This window comes from Dermacentor albipictus, chromosome 6, assembly GCF_038994185.2.
Source record: "Dermacentor albipictus isolate Rhodes 1998 colony chromosome 6, USDA_Dalb.pri_finalv2, whole genome shotgun sequence".
Lineage (NCBI taxonomy): Eukaryota > Metazoa > Arthropoda > Arachnida > Ixodida > Ixodidae > Dermacentor > Dermacentor albipictus.
Genome location: NC_091826.1, coordinates 20608714 through 20630100, shown reverse-complemented (window position 1 = coordinate 20630100; position 21387 = coordinate 20608714). Strand labels below are relative to the sequence as shown.

At 49.2% G+C, this 21387-nt stretch overlaps 1 long non-coding RNA gene and 1 pseudogene across 1 annotated transcript in view; one reads left to right on the top strand and one right to left on the bottom strand.

Annotated features, from left to right (window-relative positions):
- Positions 1-10163, bottom strand: part of LOC135921032 (uncharacterized) — a 49361-nt gene extending 39198 nt beyond the window's left edge. Inside the window, exon 1 of the long non-coding RNA XR_010570418.1 lies at positions 9978-10163. This is a non-coding gene — a long non-coding RNA (uncharacterized lncRNA). The remainder of the gene's footprint in view (positions 1-9977) is intronic.
- A 10593-nt stretch (positions 10164-20756) lies between these two features.
- Positions 20757-20938, top strand: LOC135921059 (U2 spliceosomal RNA; annotated as a pseudogene).
- Positions 20939-21387: the final 449 nt, after the last annotated feature.

Genomic DNA, 21387 nt, shown 5'->3' with positions numbered 1-21387 from the left:
GTGTGCGCGCGCCATTTTGTGCGTATAGAGAGTTGACGACGGGTGTAAGGCCCGTAGAATTTCAGAAATCAGAGACGCTGAAAGTGGTCATTTTATGCGCACGGTCGCAAGAAAGACACCGAGAGACGAGCGCAAACAAACAAACAAAAAACAAACAAACAAACAAACAAAAAAGCGGTAAGATCGCTGTAACGTCCCGCCGCGAACTGGCGGTCGAGTGTCTCGCGCCGTCCTATTGGCCGCGAGATCGACCTATAGGTGGCAGCACCGTCGCCCCGTTAGTGTAGATGCGTCGCCCGTGCGGTGTGTGGAAGTGTAGGGAGCTACTGTTTTCTTTTCGCGATTCTGTGCTCCGTGCCCGCAGAAAACGCTTAATTTACCATCGTGAGATTTTGTTCGGTTCCGCAATGCAGCACATATTGCACAGAGCCAGGGATAAGCTTTCACTACTATCCCGTTGACGCGGCACGTCGCCGAGAATGGCTCGTCAGGCTTCGGAACGGCAAGGCGCCTTCCAAGTATGCGATGGTGTGCAGTAAGCACTTCGACGATGGTACGTTCAAGCGTTCGCTGACGAAAAAGGATGGCGAGTAGTCCAATCTGATATCACGTTTGGGAATCCTAATCGGCAATCTGGGCATTAATGTTTGTTGCATGCGTAGTTGCTGTGTGGTTGCTGTGCGTGTGAAGATCGTTGCAGTCCGCGAAAGTTCGTGTCGGCGTGGCCTGGGATGCCAGTAATGAGTTGCCTGTGCTTTTATATACTTCCGCAAGTAAATTAACCGTGTGTCCACGCATGCAATTTATTTTATAAACTTCATGCGCCGCCTGCGCAGTGAATTCAAGGTTCGCGCTCAGCTGCGAGTCCGTTTAAACGACCGTCACCGAGCGTGACTAGTTGTCACGTTTTCCGTTGTCTTTCCTCAGCCACGGGAACTGTTCTCTGTGTTCAGAAGTGTAAATACGAGCACCGAAACACAGCAAGTGTCTACGCATGATCTCGTACAGATTAAACAGTGTCGTTTCGCGAGCCATCAGCGGATGGTCCATTAAGCGATGAACGAACATGCGTGAGCGAATTTATTGCTACTGCTCATATTGATATATTTTTTTCTCTCTTTTATAGGGGGGCGGAAAAAACTGAAGCCCGATGCACTGCATTCAAGCACCACTGCAAATTCAAGTGCCTGCATGCGAAAGTAATTAAACGGATCTAATGATTATGATACAGCATAAATTATACGTTGCATGCTTTATTTGAGCTTCGTGTAACGGTTGCAACTGGTTATAAAGCGACTCGAAAACATTTTACAATGGTAGTAACACTCTGAAACTAACTCGCGATTTCGTAGGTCTGGCTAAAAACAAAAATGGATAAAGCAACATAAGTTCTCTAAATTTATCGCATAACGTAAACACATCGCAAATCAGCGAGTCAGCTTAGTATGATGTAATGTAAACAAATAGCGATACGCGCCGCGACCAACTACATCCGAACAACTTGAGGCAATACTTTACCCTGCAGGGCATGTGCAGTTCAATTCTGCTATTTTTGTCTCGTCGGTCTAATTCAGGTCGACTCGGTGTGGGTCTTTACTAAGCACGGACGACTGCAGCACGAATGCGATAACGTGCACAGGACCGTCAGAGCAGCAGGTGGAAGCGACGGCACTACACTCAATGATGTGGCCCGCCGCAACGACTTGGTCGCCTTCGACGAGACACCTGACACCGTCCCTAACATGGTTGAGAATTGTGCTTAGAGGCAAGGGTGCTGTAAAACGGAAAAAGAGCGCATGTTAACCTCACAACACGTTGAAAGGAGACGAGCGCACATGGTGTGGTCGCGTTAAGCAAATGCTTTTCGCATCAGTACACTAAAAACGTACAGCGATTTACTTTACGAATTTCCGTTACAAAAATGAAAGAATAACAGGTTGAGAGGTTACTAACCATCGAACAAACCGTCCTCGTCAACATCCATCGTGATTTCGCGAACTACGATCGCTGCACACTGCGGCTGCAACGGCGACGGGCCACCGGCATCCACACTTGGGAGCTTCGTCACCTCGCCGCTAGGAGCCGACTCTGTTCGATCTCGAGGCCAATACAGCTCCAACCGAATGTTCAAGACGTTGACAAAAAAAAAAAAAAAAGCAAAGGAGGAACTTCGTCCCATTGTTTGGAGCGGCTGTGGTGCAAGCCCACCGAACGGCGCGCCGTGGTGGCCTATCAACGACGGAAAGGCAACTGAGAAAACAAATCAACAGGGCCAGCGTAAGTTATAACGTGTAGTGCACCGCAGTCCGAATTCCTCACGAGCGCAGGCGGTACACTAAACTGTACTGTACACTAAAGTAGGCTAGTAGAGGGATTTCTAATGTCAACGTATACGTCAACGTATACGTAATCGTGATGACGTGTTTTTTTGCCGATGCTTTCCGCTCCAGTAAGCGGGTTGCCGAGCGCATTTGTTTTGAAGGTTCGGATCTTGTTGAAACGACAAGCTTTTTTCTTTTCCTGGGGGGGGGGGGGGGGTGAACGCGCCAAAACGACGATCTGATTACGAGGCACGCCGTATATAGCGGGGGACTCCTGATTAAGTTCTCTGTAATTAGTGATTGATTGCACGGAAAGGAGCTGGACTGCGTAACGTAAAGCGGCCGATCAGTCATATCGGCCCCGTACTGGTCTTTGCAGCCGGCTTGTTTCGATTGACGCTCGCTGTCGGGATGAATTTCCGAATGACGAATGGTCCAGTCTGTTAGCCGTAAATGTCGCGTGTGCGGAAAGAAAAAAGAAAAGGTAAGAAGCTCGCATTATCTTGTGAATGCAAGCCATGCAGCCTAAGTGATTAGCAGTTGTACTGAACGTCCACTGAAACTGCATCACAACAGGACATAGCTCAACGTATGGAAAAAAAATTAAATGCTGGGGTTTTACGTGCCAAAATCAATATACGATTATGAGGGACACCGTAGTGGGACCTCTGGGTTAATTTTGGACCACCTGGGGTACGTTCTTTAAAGTGCTCTCAATGCACGGTATACACGGGCGTTTATGCATTTCGCCTCCCATCGAAATGCGGCCACCTCATCGCCGCGGGATTCGGTCCCGCTCTTTAAAACACACACACACACAGACACACACACACACACATTCTAGGACATCGATGCACTTCTTATGAGTTGTGAATGCGAAAGCATCGATGTCCAGTTGAACGCCTCTGAGCTATCCTTCCGAGTTACGAACCTGCTCGCGGGCACGCGAGCGCGTCAAGACGCTTGGCGCGTTTTGATGTGACCTTTACCAAAGGCGCAGTTGGGGCGCACGCGAGAGATTGCGCGCACGAGGAACGCGCGGACAACACGGGCCTCCGAGAGCGAGGATGACGTGACGTCGAGGCGATGCCCTTTTCCCTCCAGCTAAACGTGGCGCGCTAGTGCGGTTAGCCGAGGTTCCCTTTCACCGGCTCTGCCCCGTCGAGGCCCGAGCCAGCAAGCGTGAGCCTTCGTCACAGCCAGAGGGAAGTTAGGTGGCGTCGCGCTACTGGAGAGGCTTTCTTAAAGCGAGAGCTTAATTGGCCGCGAACTTGCGATTTCGCCGTGGCCAGTTAGGCACATGACGTCACAACGCGCGCCTCGCCGCAGATATTAAAGCGAAAGCTTTACTGGCCGCGAACTTGCGATTTCGCCGTGGCGCTACTCCGAGGAGGCACATGACGTCACAACGCGCGCCTCGCTAGGGATATTTCTCTCTCGCTCGCTGACTCGTCACTACTGCGCATGCGCCGCTAGTAGCAGCGAGCCACAGGTGTTCCGCCGCTGCGCAGCGCCGCGCCTTTCCACCGCCGTCGTTTGGTATGACGTCACACGGCGTTCCTCGTCGTTGCGCTCGTCTCCGCTCGCTTCGCCAGCTGCGTCGCATGCCTGATAACATGTCGGAGGATTGAAAAGGAGAGCTTGCGTGCGCCGCAGCCACAGTTGAGCCGGCAGTATGGACGGCGACAGTTCTGATAAGCAGGAGGAGGCCTGGAACCGACATCGGAACGAGGTGAAGAGGAAACGAATCGCCCAGGAAACAGACGAACAGTGCGCCGAACGACTGGCTAAACGCCGCGACATAGATAGACAACCAGACTAACTTGGACTTCCAATCAAGATTAACCATGGCTAACCATGCTATGCCTTAGCTTTCGCTACGTATATCCTGGCACAGCCGAGCTAAGCCACTGACAATTTTTTTTATGCGAAGCATATTACGAGAGCTCAACCCAGCTCCTCAGGCGCGGCGGTGTCGCTTTCAATATCACGTGACATCGTGACGTCACGACAGAGGAGAAACGGGGCTCCAACTCGCGCCGTCGCTCGCGGCGTCGCGGCGGTATCAGCGGCGCTTGCCTCTGCTAGACACTCACGAGGTGAGATGCCTCCTGGAGACGGAGCTGCTCGTTGGAATGAGAAGCGAAGGTTGCGGCGTGCTACAGAGACTGATTTTCTAGGTGGCTTTGGTTCAACTCTTGCAAGATGGGCTGGGTGGGAATCGAACCAGGGTCTCCGGAGTGTGAGACGGAGACGCTACCACTGAGCCACGAGTACGATGCTTCAAAGCGGTACAAAAGCGCCTCTAGTGAATGCGGTGTTGCCTTAGAAACGAGCTGTTTCTAAGGCGTGCGTCTCTTGCTCAGGCGCACATTTCGTTGCCGCGCCGAACGCTGCGTTGCTCGACGCTCACCGCGTCCAATGCGGGGCGCGTAGTCGCTGCGCCGTAGCCCATTGTCTTACACCCCTTGGCGGGTCGACGGGAACGCTGTCGCGTTCCACTCTTGAAGGAGAAGCAGAGCAACGCATGAGTTGTTTCTTCGTCTAGCCGAACCAAATATAGCCAAGCAACAGCAGTTCACCATGCTAAACAGTGGTTCAACAACTAAAATGAAGGCTAGTATGCTTCGCATCCTGGGCTTAACCTTAGCTAAGCCACAGCCATTTTTCGTTCAGCGGGCCATTTGACGTTTTCGTGTCAAAATAAAATTATGGGTTTATACGTGGCATGAGCCCGATCGGGTTATGAGGCATGCCGTAGTGAAGGGGGATCCGAATTCTTCTTTGACCACCTGGGGTAAAAAGTCTAAGGTGCGCCTCAAACTAAGGACACAAGCGTTCTCGCATTTCACCTTCGTCGAAATGCGTCCTCCGTCAACATCGACCGCGCGTGCGACGCCAGAGACGCTGGGCTACTGCTGCGAGCACGCGCTTCGCTGGACGCACAGAACGTGTGACGTAAGCCCTTCGAGCAACCGATTCTCACGCTTCTTCGAGTCAACACATGTGTAACGCCAACGCAATCGCCGCCCCTCTGCCTCCTGAAGCAAAAAGAAGCAGGACCGCGAGTGCGTGTCACATATCTGTTAATTTGACGAAGAGTGAGAGTACATTGTATGAAAGACTTAAGTGGCAAGTTGTTTACGTTTTCTCAACCTTTGGTAGCGTTATTCTTTGCGCATGTAGACTTATATGTGCCTGCTTCCGAATTCCCGAAATACGTAAGTTGGTAGCCGGGCACCACTGCTTTTCGAAGTCTTGTCCAAGTCTCTGTTATTGGGCCCTTTTAATTTATTAAGCATACGGGGTGTTCAAAATTAAGCTTTATGGTTTTCTTAAAATTAGGCTCTGGGAGGCACGCGAAGACCACCTGGGCAAATAAGTTATGTGGCCAGGGGGACACAAAGTGAGACGACAATTATCGCTGTCAGTAGCCCAATTCACTAAAATTGAATAATTAACTTTTTTTGTTGACTGCAGTAAGTGGGTATGTTCGCATTGAAAAGTTAGAGGGAGTCATGTTTCATTTTTAAACAAACTTTTTGGGCGCAAAACAAACAGGGACAAAGAAAAAGAGCAACATAAGGACGAGCGCTTCCTCACAACTGTTTTTATTTTCGAAGAACCACCCGCTTAAACACCCACAGATCTGCGCGATCCAGTCAACAGAACACGCCAATAGCGCATATAACAACACTTGTGATGAAATGCCGTGAATCAGCGCTATCCGGTCAACATCAAAACAGCAAAGCGCATAAAACAAGCACTTAAGATGAAAATGCGTTAAAGATATGATGAGAGGAGTGAATTCTCTTCATCTAAGAATGTTTCAAAATGAAACTGCTCCAACTAGGCCGACTCGCAGTTATGCTTCAGTCGTTTTTCCACACAGTATCAGTTGGAAGAATTCTTCGAGCGTGTCTTTGCTCCGAGATAACCGAGTCCAAATTTTAATTGTCGTCCGCATGATTACGGATGCGAGAGAGGATCGGCGCGAAGCTCCCCCCTGATGTGACGCGACCGTTGCGTGCGGCGTTTAGTCTGACGACGGGACGGAGGAATTGGCAAAGATGTTAACCGTCCCCTTCCCCCTCTCGGCCGGCGAAATAAAAAATCGAAGAACCCGGAACCGCTGTCGTAACGCGCGACCGCGCAGCCTGTAACGATGGCGGCAGCTGCCACGCCGAGATAATGACGCGAGCGGAGAAGCCGGAGGGCACTGCGCGTGCGCAATGGTGACTAGGCGAGCGCGCATGGTCCTTGCCTGGGCTACGCAAATAATGTGACTGCTGATTCCCAAGCATTCTAAGTTTTATCGTAATCGAGAGCAACAGCTGCAGGACACCCCGCGCGCTGTCATATCTTGATTTCGATAGCCGAGAGGGGAAGGGGAATGGTTATCATCTGTGCCTATGTTTCAGCCCTGTTGTCAGACTAAACGCCGCACGCAACAGCCGCGTCACACCAGGGAGGAACTTTGCGCCGATGCTCACTGTCTTGCATGCGTAATCATGCGAACGGCAGTTAATGTTGGGAGTCGGATATCTCGAAGCACAGACACGATATAAGAATTATTACAACTGATACTGTGTAGAAACATGACTGCCTGTAACTTTGCAATACAACCATACCTACTTACTGCAGACAATAAAAAGATAATTATTCAATTTTAGTTAATTGGGCTGCTGACAGCGATAATTATCGTCACGCTCCGTGCCCCCCTGGACACATAGCTTATTTACACAGGTGGCCTTCGCGTGCCTCCCAGTGGCTAATTTTAAGAAAACCATCAAGCTTAATTTTGAACGCCCGGTATATTATACGAAATCGCCAAGCGACAAGTCTCATTAGTATAACAATTCCCGTACGCCGACTAGAGCACCGAGTCATTGACCCGCGTGTGAGGCACTGACGAAGTTCGCGGTTTATCGTACATCCTTTCTAATTAAAAGGGCCCCTCACGAGGCCCTATAGCAAATTTCGGTTATACGCTAAAAGTTGTTACGTGTCCTCTAAGGAGCGTTACCCGCCGTGGTTGCTCAGTGGCTATGGTGCTGGGCTGCTGAGCGCGAGGTCGCGGGATCGAATCCCGGCCACGGCGGCCGCATTTCGATGGGGGCGAAATGCGATAACACCCGTGTACTTAGATTTGAGTGCACGTTTAAAACCACAGGTGGTCGAAATTTCCGGAGTCCTCCACTACGGCGTGCCTCATAATCAGCAATGTGGTTTTGGCGCGTAAAACCCCATAATTATTAGGGAGCGTTCGGTCACAAAAATTTTTCGGATCGGCTCATTAATAGCCGAGTTTGAAATATTTCAGTGCCGCGAACCCGTGGTGTCAGGAGGCGGGCTCCACTGCCAAGCGAGACCTCTCTCCACTCGCCCCGTCTAGCCTCCACAATCGAAATTTCTTTCCTGCTTTCTCCCATACTGGACCTCGAGGATCGCTTGACGGATACGTAACTGACCTCCCGTTAACTTTTTTTTCCTCCTCGCTTCCTTTGCGGCGCTGCGCACTTCCGCTGACGGCGTCGCGCGCGAGCGGTTGCGATTCTCTCGTTTCGCGAAGCGCACGATTTTGCGCGTTGTGCACGAGGACACCTGACTAGCGGTGTAAGCCAGTGCTACACGAATACTGAGGCAGACACAAGCAGAGCATGATCACGCGCTGGAACACGGTGGAAATTGACATAGTTTCGGTGTTTGCGCTCACTACTGCACGACGTGGGAACAAGCAGACGAAAGACAAGTACAGCTCTCTTGCAGCGGTGCGAAGTAAAACAAAAATATGGACATCTGCCCAGATTGCGGCACTGAATTCAGCTCATTAAATCACATGCTCTGGCAGTGCCCTGTGTTACAGGATTTTAATACAGAAGAAGACTGGACGAAGGCCATCACAGACCCGAGACAGGACGTCCAGCTCCTGGCTGTCCAGAGGGCCCGTGAACGAGCGGAGAGGCATGGCCTCTCTGTTCCGACATGGGACTAGCCAGCGGCTGGGTAGCGACCTGCGGGCCCCCGCTTAGCACCTCAGGACCCCAATAAAGTCGTTTGCTGCTGCTGGAGACATTCGGTATTGTGCGTTTTATTATTTCTCTAAGCTTTAATGCGTGTGTTCAAGTAACATACAACACAAATAACAGATGTTGCCTTGAATAATTCTCGAGGTCACGTGTCACTACGAGCGGCGTCACAGTGCAAACACGTGTACGTAGGCGCACTAGCACGTGTACGTCATCCTCCGGCTTGGAGCGCGGCGGCCGCGAGCAGAAGGGAAAACGGCGTTCGGTTTGAAATTTCAGGTCTTTCCGCGGCGCGCAGCAATGTAATACCTTGCAGACACGATCGTTACCGCGCAATGCATGCTCTGCGCTTGTCAGCTCAACATGGTCAGACCTGGTGAGGGGCCCTTTAAACATCAAAAACGAAAAAAAAGGGCTACACATGCACAGCCAGGTGATTTTCCACGTACAGTAGGAAGGCGACACCAAACCTATATCTCTTGAAGTTGGGTAGAAGAAACGTGATCAACGGTGGTTGCTGTACCATGTGTTTCGTATGACAATGTTAATAAAGATACAGTTCAATAACCAGCTGCATTGCACTGTAGCAGCTGGCACACTCAGGCGAGCCAATCCAGGCCAAATAAGCTTCTTCAATCACGGCATATGCATTTGTAGACGTGACTTGCTTTTGCCAGTTCTGTCCAGCAGTAGGAAGAAAAAAAAATGTAACTATGCTTTGGGTAAATTGAACCACCTGCATACTCAATGAGACTCCAGTTCAGCGCGCTGGGTATTGCTATACTGGCGGACAACTTTGTGTGACGATGAACTGAAACCTGCGTAGGCAGAGCACGCAGAAAGTGAAAAAAAAGTCATGAAAAAAAGTCCCACATTCTCATTCACATTAGTCTATAAGCTGGGGAAGAGAAAACATAAACGTGTTATTTGCCAGAGCAAAATGAGACCAAGTACACCATTGAGTCTTAGAACTGACTTGTTTTTCTTGTTTCACTTTACGCGTCCGGGCAAATGCGAAACCATCGCAGTTGGAAGCTTGGCCGATGCAGTATCCGTTCCAAGAAAAACCGTAAGCGCTGTCAAGCGCTGCCAGACTACTTGGTGCATGTAAGCAAGCGTACAACATTCGACAGAGACCTGTGTGGTCGGGAACAACTAACTGCGAGAAACTGTGTGTAACTATGAAAATAGTGAGAAAACTCCCAATCAAAATTTTATTTAACGACCCTGCGTTTCGGAGCACGCCCGCGGCTCATTCTTCACGGGCTGAGACGGCGAGAGGCGCAGCAGTGCTTGTACAGTCGACCAAAAAAGTTTACGGACCACGAGATCTAAAAAAAATTCTAAGTATACGAGTAGCGTTTAAAAGCAGCCAGTAAAACCGGGCATCCATCCAAATGTTGTTCGCACGTACCACCAAAGGCTGGAAACGGGAACACCAGGCTGCGTTTTGAGGCTGAGGAGATATTCAGCTTTTTGTTGGATCTCTTGGTATACTTTTTTGGTCGACTGTACGTGCGTTCTGGGTGGCTAGACACGCGCTGAGGCTCCCTTCCTGTATACCGCTCTTTCAGTTGGCAAAGGATGTCGTACGGGAGTGAACAAACGTGGTGGAGGCACTGCATACCATATGGGACGGGGTTCTTCGACGCGCTGCACGCCTTCCGTTTGCGGCCACCGTGCGCCACGACTGCCTTTCCCGGCGGCGTCGCAATCCAGGCTCGGGTTTCGCTAGACACGAAGCTTCGTCTTGCTCCTGCTGCGCCCGGGACGGAAAAGAACTGCCGCATCGGCGGCGGTGAAGGGGACGCCATCGCCGCCGCCGGTCCCGTGAGCGATGCCACCGAGCAGGACGAGCGCTTGCTTGCCGCTGCTGTGACTCAGAAAGAGAGAAAGAGGGAAAAAAGAGAAAGAAACGCCTGCGACGTCTCGGATGGCGGCGAGACACGCAGGTGCACTTGAGCCCGTGACGGCAACCCGCGGGATTCTCGGCTCACCCAGTCTCGGCCCGCCAATGCGAGATTTATCTCGGGAAGTTCGGTGCAAACAAATATAACGCATAGAGCAAACAGCCTACTATAACTACTACTATACTCGTGCTCTGAACGGTTTTCAGACATCTAATGCAAGTAATGAGGAGGGACGATAACCGATGGTCATTAAGGGTTACGGACTGGATTCCAAGGGAAGGGAATCGTAGCAGGGGGCGGCAGAAAGTTAGGTGGGCGGATGAGATTAAGAAGTTTGCAGGGACGACGTGGCCACAGTTAGTACATTACCGGGGTTGTTGGAGAAGTATGGGAAAGGCCTTTGCCCTGCAGTGGGCGTAACCAGGTTGATGATGATGATGATGATGATGATGAATGCAAGTAATGGTCTGTCCATTTCCAAGTATATGTGGGAACTGGGCGAGAGAATCTAGGCTGAACGAGAGAGAGCGAGAGGGGAATATAAGGAAGGCAGGGATGTTAACCAGTGAAGAGTGTGATTGGCTACCCTAGGCTGGAGGAAGGGAGAAGGGGAAGAGACGGAGGGGAGAGAGGGGGTATAGAAGCATGCACAGACAGTCACTGAGTCAAAGCTGCTCGTGGAAACGAGACGTTCTGAGAAAGCTCAAAAGTGCCTTCACTACCTTCTGAGCCGATGATCGTTGGGGACAGTGCTCTAGCACTGTCTGTTCACTCAGAGGACGGTCATGTAAACAGTTTCCTTAATGTGTTGGACAAAGATTGCCCTTGTGCTTGAAACTGAGGACAGTGGCACAATAAGTGGTCAGTGTTCTCGCATCCGCAAACATCACATCCAGGACTATCAGCCATTCCAATTAGTGCTGAGTAAGCTTTCGTGAAGGCAACTCCCAGCCACAACCGACAACGAAGAGACCCTTCGCGTCGGTGCAGTCCGGCCGGAATTCACAGAAATGCGCAGGAAACCAGTAAAGAGCTTGCCATCTTCAGGGACGTTGGTTATAGAGGATTACAGCAGACTGCTTTGAGTCATGAACTGGAGCGGTATAATTACTGTAGTTTCTGTTTAATAGCGCGTGAAGCTGATCCGCACAAGTTGGTATGCGTTGTTAAGCAATTATATCTAGTTACGTTAACCGAGGCCAGAGCACGCGTAATAGGTCATGCGAAGCTTCCCTAAGGAGTTACGTTTGTCTTCCACGTTAGGCCGTGGCCGACCCAGTCCTCGAAGCCCTCTGAGGTCGGTACTTGTCCAGAGAAAGAGAGAGAGAGAGAGTAAGAGATGAAAGGCAGAGAGCTTAACCAGAGTAACTGTCCGGTTGACAACTTTTTTAGTGGGGGAAGGATAAATGCTAGAAACTATGAGGGAATGTCCATACTATACGAGGTGATGCCCCTTCCATACGAGGTGATGTGTTTACGCTTCGTTATCCATCTTCCGAAGTAGGCAGACAATACCGTAACGGACAAGGACGGCGTTATCTGCATCGTAGAGAAGCTTCACTTGAAGAAACGGCAGTGTCCGATGGGACAGTGTGCTGCTCTCGTATAGTAAACGATCTTATAACTGGAGCAATCGCTGGAGTCTGCCAACTCTTCTTTTTTTTTTTTTTTTCGTTCGGAGAAGCAAACAGTGCACAGCGTCCTCGCCGAAATCCGGTGGATGGAAGGCGACTTTCACGTGGAATGCTCGCGCCCAAGCGAGGTCAGCGTCCCATCTGCTTCCCCCATTCACCCCGCTTTCGCCAGCAGCATCCGTGAGCAATCGCGTGGACACCTCTTCTTCGATATGGCAGTCGACCGAGATGACCACTCGTACAGGGCGGTGGGGGGGAGGGGGGGGGATCCCGCGTGGCGCGGCAATTCCCTACGTCGTGGTTGGGTCGCGAATCTATCGACGTGAAAGCGTCCTCCCGGCAAGTGCTGCGAGCCCTTCGGATAGGTATAGGTGGTGCGGCCCGCTGCTGCCGATGGTGCGCGGCTCCATCGCTCGTCATTCCGTCCGATTGAGGAAGTGGCTCGGCCGGGCACGCCGGTTCAACCCTGCACGCCGTCGAAAAAGATTTCGCGATTCCCTTGAGCCGAAGACGCCGCCGCCGCCGCCGCTGCAGCATCGGTGCTGCTGCTGTTGGTGCGACTGAAACAAAAGAAGAAGGAGAAGCTCGAGAGACGTGCATCGGCGCTTGTGTTTTTTCGCATGGCGATGGATTGGAGCGTGAGCAGAGCCGCCCCCTCCGCCGCCGGAGCCCGACTCGCAGAGCGCCAGCCCCCCGTGCGGGGCCCGAAAGCAAACAGCCAAGCAAGCAAAGATGGCAGCGAGCGCCGGGCGTTGCGCTGTGCACCGCCTCGAGAGGAGCACAGGACACGTGGAGCGGCAGTACGTGGCTTCAAGTGGACGTTAAAGGGGTGCTGACATGATGTTCGGTCATTCTTTTTTTTTTTTTCGCGTTAGACGAGTGTGCCAAAGCTCTGAACCGTAGAAAGAACAGTGACAAGCCTCAGGGCGTCGTAACAAACGTAATATGGTACAACCAGTTTCGGTTTCGTTTCACGGGAGGTTACAGTGCCGTGACGTCACGACAAGACGCAGTATGTGGTCACGTGGGAGCAGGAGGACGTTGCGAGGGTTAGAAACTCGCTCTGGCTCGATCGATTGATTGGGAGTATACGAGGCGACCGCGCGAGCGCGAGCGATTCACAAAACGTCGCAACGTCCTGCTCCGCTCCCATGTGACCACATACTGCGCCGTGATGTCACGACAAAGCATGCTCCTGGGAAACGAAACCGAAACTGGTTGTAGAAAAGCTGTCATGTTAAGCGATTTACGGCGCTCTGAGCCTCGTGACTGGTTTTTCTTTTTTTTCTTCTGGAGTTTAGAGGTCCAGTATCTCATCTAACGCACGAAATGAACAGTGTAAAATATCATGCCAGTAGCATTTTAGGGATAAACAATAAATCATTTATATATGATAAACCATTCATTTATTTCGCCATTATCGTTCTTATGACGTGAAAATGTGGAAGTTACTGGCCACAGAGAAGGGAGACCAGGTAACCCTTTGTTTTTATTAATTTTTCCGTTCTAGAGCAGGAAAGGTCTCTAAACTGACTAGCTTTGATTCCTTTATGCCGGGGAGTTTCCTCTTGAACTTACTGGGGGGTGAAACTCCGGCGCGGCGATCGTACAACTACCAGAGGAACGATGGCTAGTACATTTACTTTACTATTCTTCGTGCCTATACACGAGGCTCCAGAGATTAGGCAGTTTTAGAAACCGGGGGCTCAAAGTTAGGGGACGCACAATGCACCGGGCGTTATAAACAACGCAAAATGAGTACAAGAGAACGCAGACTGCAAGGCGTAGGGGTTTCGGGTATACGCAAAGACGCGCTCAGGTGTAAAACATAAGCAAAAGAAAGCTCTCTATTCTTGTGGCTTGTTTACTTCCCCCTTTATCTTTCGATCTAAACTTCCGAGAAAACATACAGTTCTAAACGCATGAAGGCCATAAGTGTCTGAGCACACGTATAGTTACTCCGAAATGTTCCATCTACAACTCAACATGTCGCTAGAAATGATCAAGTTGAAAAGCCACAATGTCGTCACACTTGCCTGCACCACCGTGCCCGAACCTTCCGTATAGGCCGCTAGCATCACATTTTCCCTCCGTAACTTTTGTACAGGAAACTACGGTGCTTTCTTTTTTCTTTTTGCCGTGCAATGCGAAACTTGTTCGTCGACTAAGAATAACAGGGCCAGGGCAGATGTTGGCAAAATTCATGACGTCATGGGAGTTCATGCGTTGAGTATGCGAGGTGACGTCATCCATTTCGGTGAAGTGACACTGCAAGTGAATAAGGGAACGTTCACATAGTCGCTCTCCTGGGTGACGTCACACCCCTCTCGGTGAAGTAACATAGCAAGCGAACTATGTAAACGTTGACATAACCGATCTCATATAAATACATATCTCGTGAATATTTTGGGAAATATCTACAAAGACTCCACAGCTACCTTGGTTCTCCAGAAGACAAGTACAAGATACCCATACAGAAAGGGGTCAGGCAAGTAGGCACAATCTTTCCAATGAGTTCTAACTGCAAGCTTGGAAGAAGTATTCAAGCTATTAAATTGGGAAGATTTAGGAGTAAGGAGGAACGGCGAATATCTCAGCAACCTTCGGTATACAGATACATTGTCCTGTTCAGCAACACTGGGGACGAATTCCAACAAATGATTGAGGACCTTAACGGAGAAAGTGTAAAAGTGGGGTTGAACATATGCAGGATACAAAGATAATGCCCAATAGTATAGCAAGAGAACAAGAGTTCAGCATCACTAGTCAGCCTCTAGAGTCTGTGAAGGAGTACGTTCACCTAGGCCAATTACTCACAGGGGACCCTTGTCTTGAGAAGGAAATTTACAGAAGAATAATAATGGGCTGGAGTGCATACGGCAGACATTGCCAGCTCCTGACTGGAAGCTTACCACTATCATTGAAAAGAAAGGTGTACATTCAATGCATTCTACCGGTGCGGACATATGGGACAGAAACTTGGAGACTGACAAAGAAGCTCGACGACAAGTTAAGGACACGCTAATAAACGAATACGAAGCACAGTTTCAAGACAGGACAAGAGAAAGACACCGACGCATAGGACAAGGCCTAAATCGCAACTGAATTTTATTGTGAATATTTCGCCTACTTAAATACACAGAAGACCAGGAAGTAGGCAAAATATCGCAATAAAATTTTGCTGCGAGTTAGCGCTTGTCCTATCCGTCGGTGTCCTTCTCTTGTCCCGTCTTGGAACTGCGCTTACCAGTATTGATTTATTAGCATGAACCAACTAGCCGAGCAACGAATTTTGTCAAGGACCGTGCAAAGAGCAATGGAACGAAGAATGTTAGGCGTAACTTTAAGAGACAAGAAGAGAGCGCTGTGGATCAGAGAACAAACGGGGATAGCCGATATCCTAATTGACATTAAGAGAAAAAAAATGGATCTGCTATGTGATGTCATGTAATGTAAAATGCCATGTAATGTGTAGGATGGATAACCGGTGGACCATGAGATTTACAGAATGGGTGCCAAAATAAGGGAAACGCAGTCGAGGACGGCAGAAGACTATGTGGGATGACGAAATTAAGAAATTCGCAGGCGCTAGCTGGAATCGGTTGGCGCAAGACAGGGGTAATTGGACATCGCGGGGAGAGGCCTTCGTCCTGAAGTATATATAACATAGGCTGCTGATGATGATGACGACGACGATGATGATAAATACATATCCATTTTTTTTTCGTTTCATTTTGGCAGTTCATGGGCGCATGATTCGTCATGGTGCTGAGGCGAAAGACGACCTGAATCACCTGAATATGGCTCTAGCACCATATGCCACTTGAATACAGGTAGAGGAATACTAGCAATGTGTATGCAGTGTGCAGTAAGTGGCACATGGGTCCTGACACGAGCTGAAAACGCCATCTATAAGCACAGCCTAGCAGCCTACGTAGCTTAGGCTTTCGTTTCCCTTCACCCCTTCGGTTAATAAATTTGTTACACACCCGCTCGCTAACTGTATCTACAGATGTAAACAAAGCAAAGTTTAGATGTACTCTCCTCCTTCCAATCTATCGTCATTTCATTTCCTTTACTCCCATACTTTTCAGGCTCTCTCTGACTGTCGTAGTTCACGTGTCAGTAGACAATGCTAGACAGTTACCGTACGACTAGAGTCAAGTGACCTTGTTGACGTTACTGAGGTGGTGGTGGGGGAGGAGGAGGGGGGGCGGAAGGCCAGCGCGAATATTAGATACATCGAATACGACTCGAATAGTCTTTCTTGGGTGAGCGCGAATAGTCGAAACAATCGAACAATGAATCGAAAATACTGACAAATTCGATACGGTCGTAAAGGCCCATATTTTAAGTAATTGAAAGCTTCCCAAGAAATGCAGCTAGGTGTCCGGCCTCTGGATCAAGTTTCCACGTCTGGGTACGTCGTACCACTGTAGAGGAATACGTGCCTGTGGTGGCGAATGGAGTTGGCGATGTGTAAAATTATTTGGGGATCGGATATTATTTTGCTGAGAAGAAAGTGCTAGGTACGTATATATACTCAGGGCCTGTGTACAGAAAGCGGGTTTGTACAGAGAAATAGTAGCTGATTGATTGATTGATTGATTTTTAGTGGAAATGATCACAATCTTCGTCACCGGCTCAGTAATGTGGCATGAAGCTACAAAAATGACACGATGAAGAGACGATTCTGATCGTCTGGCTTCTTTTGAGTTCAATTATTTTGACCCGCCGTGGTAGCTTTGTGTCGTTGCGGTGCTAAGCCCAAATCCACGGGATCAAATCCCAGCCGCGGCGGATGCATATTGATGAGGGCGAAATGCTAAAAACGCCCATGTCCCATGCACTGGTTGTACGTGAAAGAACACTAGGCGATCAAAAATCATCCAGAGGCCCCTACTACGGCGTGCCTCATGCTGATATACCGATTTTGGCACGTAAAACCCCTAACATTTAAGTAATCTTGTTTTCATTCATCGTGCTATCGCCTGCTGTGATGTAGTTTCAGTGGCGTTACAGTGGACGTTCAGCATAACCGCGAATCGCTATAGGCTGCATGTCTCGCATTCACAAGATAATGCGAACTTTTCGCACACGCGGCATTTCCGGCAAGCAAGACATCTAAACGCATTTTTTTTCCCTGTCCACTGGACCATTCGTCATTCAGAAATGTATATCGACAGCGCGTGTCAAGCGAAACAAACCGACTGCAAAGACTTAATTAGTAATTGATAGCACGAAAAGGAGCTGGCCGCGTAACATAAAGCGGCCGATCAGTCATATCGGCGCCGATATGACTGATCGCAGCCGCTTTATGTTACGCACTCCAGCTCCTTTCCGTGCGATCAATTACTAATTACAAAGAAACTTCGTCGCATAAAGTATAGCGCGAAGGGTTGAATTTAAAAAGCGTTTCGTTCGTCAGAACTATTTGTCATTGGCCAGTATCCTTCGCTGATATTATGTTAGCTATCGTAATAGTGTGGCGGTTTTCGACAATCACCGCCCTATAGCCTATTAAGAACATGCTTTTCTGCAATTATAAGAGTTAGCAGTTAGTGAAGGAACTATGCGTACTTGCCAATCTAAGGATATACGTGAATGTCACGCTGACACTCATCAATCACTGACTTTACTTATAAGCCAAAAGCATTGTGAATCTCGCGCTTAAGTGGTTTTTTCCGATGACTCTGGAAAAAAAAAACATGGATGCGTATCTCCCCCCCCCCTCTGAAAAAAAAAAGTTCTTGCTCCAGAATTCTTAAGAGAAAATTCCAGCCAATCGCGATGCTGGACGTTGGCAGAAGTTTCCAGCCAATCGCGATCTTGGCGAAAGCGGCCGGCCAGCCAATGGGGAGAAAAGCACTTCGAACGAATGGCTCTGTGAATTCAGCTCCCTGAAGATTACTGATTTGTCCTTACTTGAGAGGCGGCAAGGTCGGAGTCCTTGTACACGAAATCGCCCTGTCGTAGCTTGAACACTTGGATGAGTCGAAGCGCACTTGGTAGCGTATACATAGTTAGAGACACATACATTGCGCAGTGCCCAGTCAATCTTTTCAAATACCACAGCTTCACAGCGGCAACGTCGCTAACTGTAATCGTTATGTGCTTGCCGCGGTAGTACGATACATATATGGCACTGAGAAAAACAGGGTTCGTACGGCCTGTTCACATTCCGCTGTTGACTCGCGAATGCAGAAGGTAACTTAAGCGCACAACTTTAAAAATAATACGAAAGGCGCCCAGGAATAGATAAAACGTGAAAAGGCAAATATTCGAGCAAATTGTCATCGCCAACATCTTTACTCAGCAACTTTTCGCTATAAAAGGAGTGTTTTGGACAGCGAAATGGCGACCTTCCTAAAAAAAAAAAAAAGACGACAGGAAGTTTTACCAACACTGATTTAGCTGCTGTTTCACTGAAGGGCTTAGATTTCGATAGATGGAAAACTTAGAACACGTTTTCATAAGCTGTCCTTAGCCTCCGCAGAAAAGATGTTCTTTGAGGTCAGTTAAAAAAACGCCTCGTCGATAATATTTTCAGTGGAGAAAAGTTGTTTGTGCCATGAAGCAACCGGTCGCTACAGCGACCTGCTCCAAAAGCTTTAATAACATCTTTTAATTAAAGTGTCACTACATGCGTGTAGGAACGTTTCGCGTCTCCATCTGTGGATGTGTGTCCTTTCTTCATTTTGTACTGATCGATTCGCTTGATCGATTGACTTGTAGTGACTTGTATTTAATTCGTGAAACGGCAGAACGTGCCATTTAATTGCTGTTTTTCTTTTTAATGACTGTTTCAGCATGTTCTCGAAATGTAATTCATTAAGCTTCATTCACCTACATTATGTCACTTCATATTATCATCTTTTTGGAGAATAAAAAAAAAACTCATTCTTCATGGAGAAACCAGCGCCACAATAGTTGCCAACGTCTTCAATTTAATCGAAAGAAATCTCATTCATACGACGGCCCTTTCAGTTAGCCAACCTAATTTTTGCTGTACATACGTAGCTATATGTGTTAACGGTCCGTTGCCGTCACGTCGTGGGGGGCATTTACCTCGTCAGGCTAAATTTAGTCATACTTTAGTGAATGGCGCTTCATTTCGCGTAAAGAAAAATAAATGAAAGGAAATTGAAATTTTGCCAACCAGTGATGAACGAGTTTCTTTCCCGGCGTCCTGTTCTGAACAGATTAATCGCAACACGTCTGGGTGCACCGTCGGTCGCGGGTAGATCGTGCGACCAGCGAGGTCATTATCGCCGATTCCGCAATGACCCGATGGGCACGGTACAACGGCGTTCCGCCCCCTTCATTGAGAGCACGACGATGAGCTTCCCGGATCACAGACACGAACTGGTCGTAAGATCCGCGACGAGGACTTGATGCATGGCAGGGCCTGCCTTACAGACGCGGGTAAAAGCGGCTGATGTCTTTTTTTTTTTCCCCCGTAGTGGTTCCGGCCTGACGTAGTTTATCGCGGAATTATGGAGAACGGCAAGTTAAGCCAACCATTGATATCGTCACGCAGAGAAGTCACTGTGAACATCACAGCGGCTGATTTACACGGCATAATGAGGGAGCCAGTAACTGCCAGTGGATGGGCGGTTTTTTATGTAAGTGTGCATGGAGTCACGATACGCAGACTTTACGAGAAAGCGGAAAAAAAAAAAGAAAACGCGCTGGCACCGAAGTGGGTTGTCACTATAACGTCTCTTTTCTCACCGTCATTCACTGTACGTATCAAAGAGGGCGCCCCACAATATAGGAGGGCGCATGAATTGCAACTCCCCTTTTGTAAACTACCTCTACCCGCACAACCGATTAACTCGGTGTCAGAGATCTTAATTCCGATGGGTTATAGCGACATCACATATGTGCTCGATGAGGAAGAATGATTCTCTGGTGAGAAGAAGGGGGTAAGATAGGAACCTGGCTAGGCCGCTTTTCTAGACGGGAAACCTGCGTCGTACGTCCGGGATTTTTTCCCCCCTTTTCCTCGAGGCGCATGACGCATAGCGTTGCGGCATCAGCGTGGTGCACATGCTGCGAGATAATAGTGTTGTCATGCATTATGTAGTTCCCAAGAAAGAAAAAAAAATTCGGCAGATACACTTAAAACTCCTGACGGGTGGGAATGCGAAAGCATTATAGTCCCGTTGGTGAGACGTCTCTTTTGCATTCTTTTTTTTTTCGCGCGTTCCTTGTCCGCGATAGCTCTCGCCGGCGCGTTTTAACTGCGCCTCGGTAAAGCGTTTATCAAGGGAAAAGCAGGGCTTTCAGTTTATAGCCCCCTCAGACCACTCCGCCATACTGGGGGGTCTATTTTGCAAGCGTCCACCTAGTAGATGTGTCCATTTTGTCTTCTGCTTAAGAGGCTGGGGAACACGTTCCTCTTTCTTTCGTCTGCTGCAGCTTCAGCAGCAGACGAAATGGGCATGTCCACTATGTTGACACTTACAGATTTTGAAGCGATTTTGAAGATTTTGAACTTACAGAATTTTGAAGCGAACGCTCGAAGGCGTGTATCTGGCCTCAGTGCAGTAAATGAGTACAGCAAAGGAAAAAAGAAAAAAAAATCACGAGCCATTACACCCTGTGAAGGTGAATGACCAGCGAAGCCGTTTAGCACACGACCCAGAGGTGACAAAGAATTTTGAACAACGGCACGAACTCGTTTACCGTGATTTTTATCCACATTCGCGTGGACGATGGGAGCGCCGCCCCGAGGAGCCGGTGGAAACTAGACACGCATGACGTTTTCGACGTCACCGCCAGCACGGGAGAGCGGAAGGAAAGTAGATACGCAAGCGCTTGGAACGCCGACAAAGAGAGGGCGGCGCGAACGTAGGCATGCCCGACGCGGGTGAAAGTATAGTATTTGTTCTTACCAGCATAATACTTGATGCAGATTATATTTGGACCCAAGATATTACACTTACTTTTGCAAGATGGCGGAGTTCCTGAAGCCTGCTTCACGTCCGCCGCGGGCCGCAGCCCGGTATTGCACTATCTTCGGAATCGGCGCACGTTTCTTTTTTTTTTTTTTGCACACGCAGAGGAAAAGAAACAACCCATGCATTACTGCTTCGCCTTCAAGAGTGGAACGCGACAGCGTTCCCGTCGACCCGCCAAGGGGTGTAAGACAATGGGCTACAGGGCAGCGACTACGCGCCCCGCATTGGACGCGGTGAGCGTCGAGCAAAGCAGCGTTCGGCGCGGCAACGAAATGTGCGCCTGAGCAAGAGACGCACGCCTTAGAAACAGCTCGTTTCTAAGGCAACACCGCATTCACTAGAGGCGCTTTTGTACCGCTTTGAAGCATCGTACTCGTGGCTCAGTGGTAGCGTCTCCGTCCCACACTCCGGAGACCCTGGTTCGATTCCCACCCAGCCCGTCTTGCAAGAGTTGAGCCAAAGCCACTTCTCCTCTGTCGTGACGTCACGGTGTCACGTGGTTTCAAGGCGACACCGCCGCGCCTGAG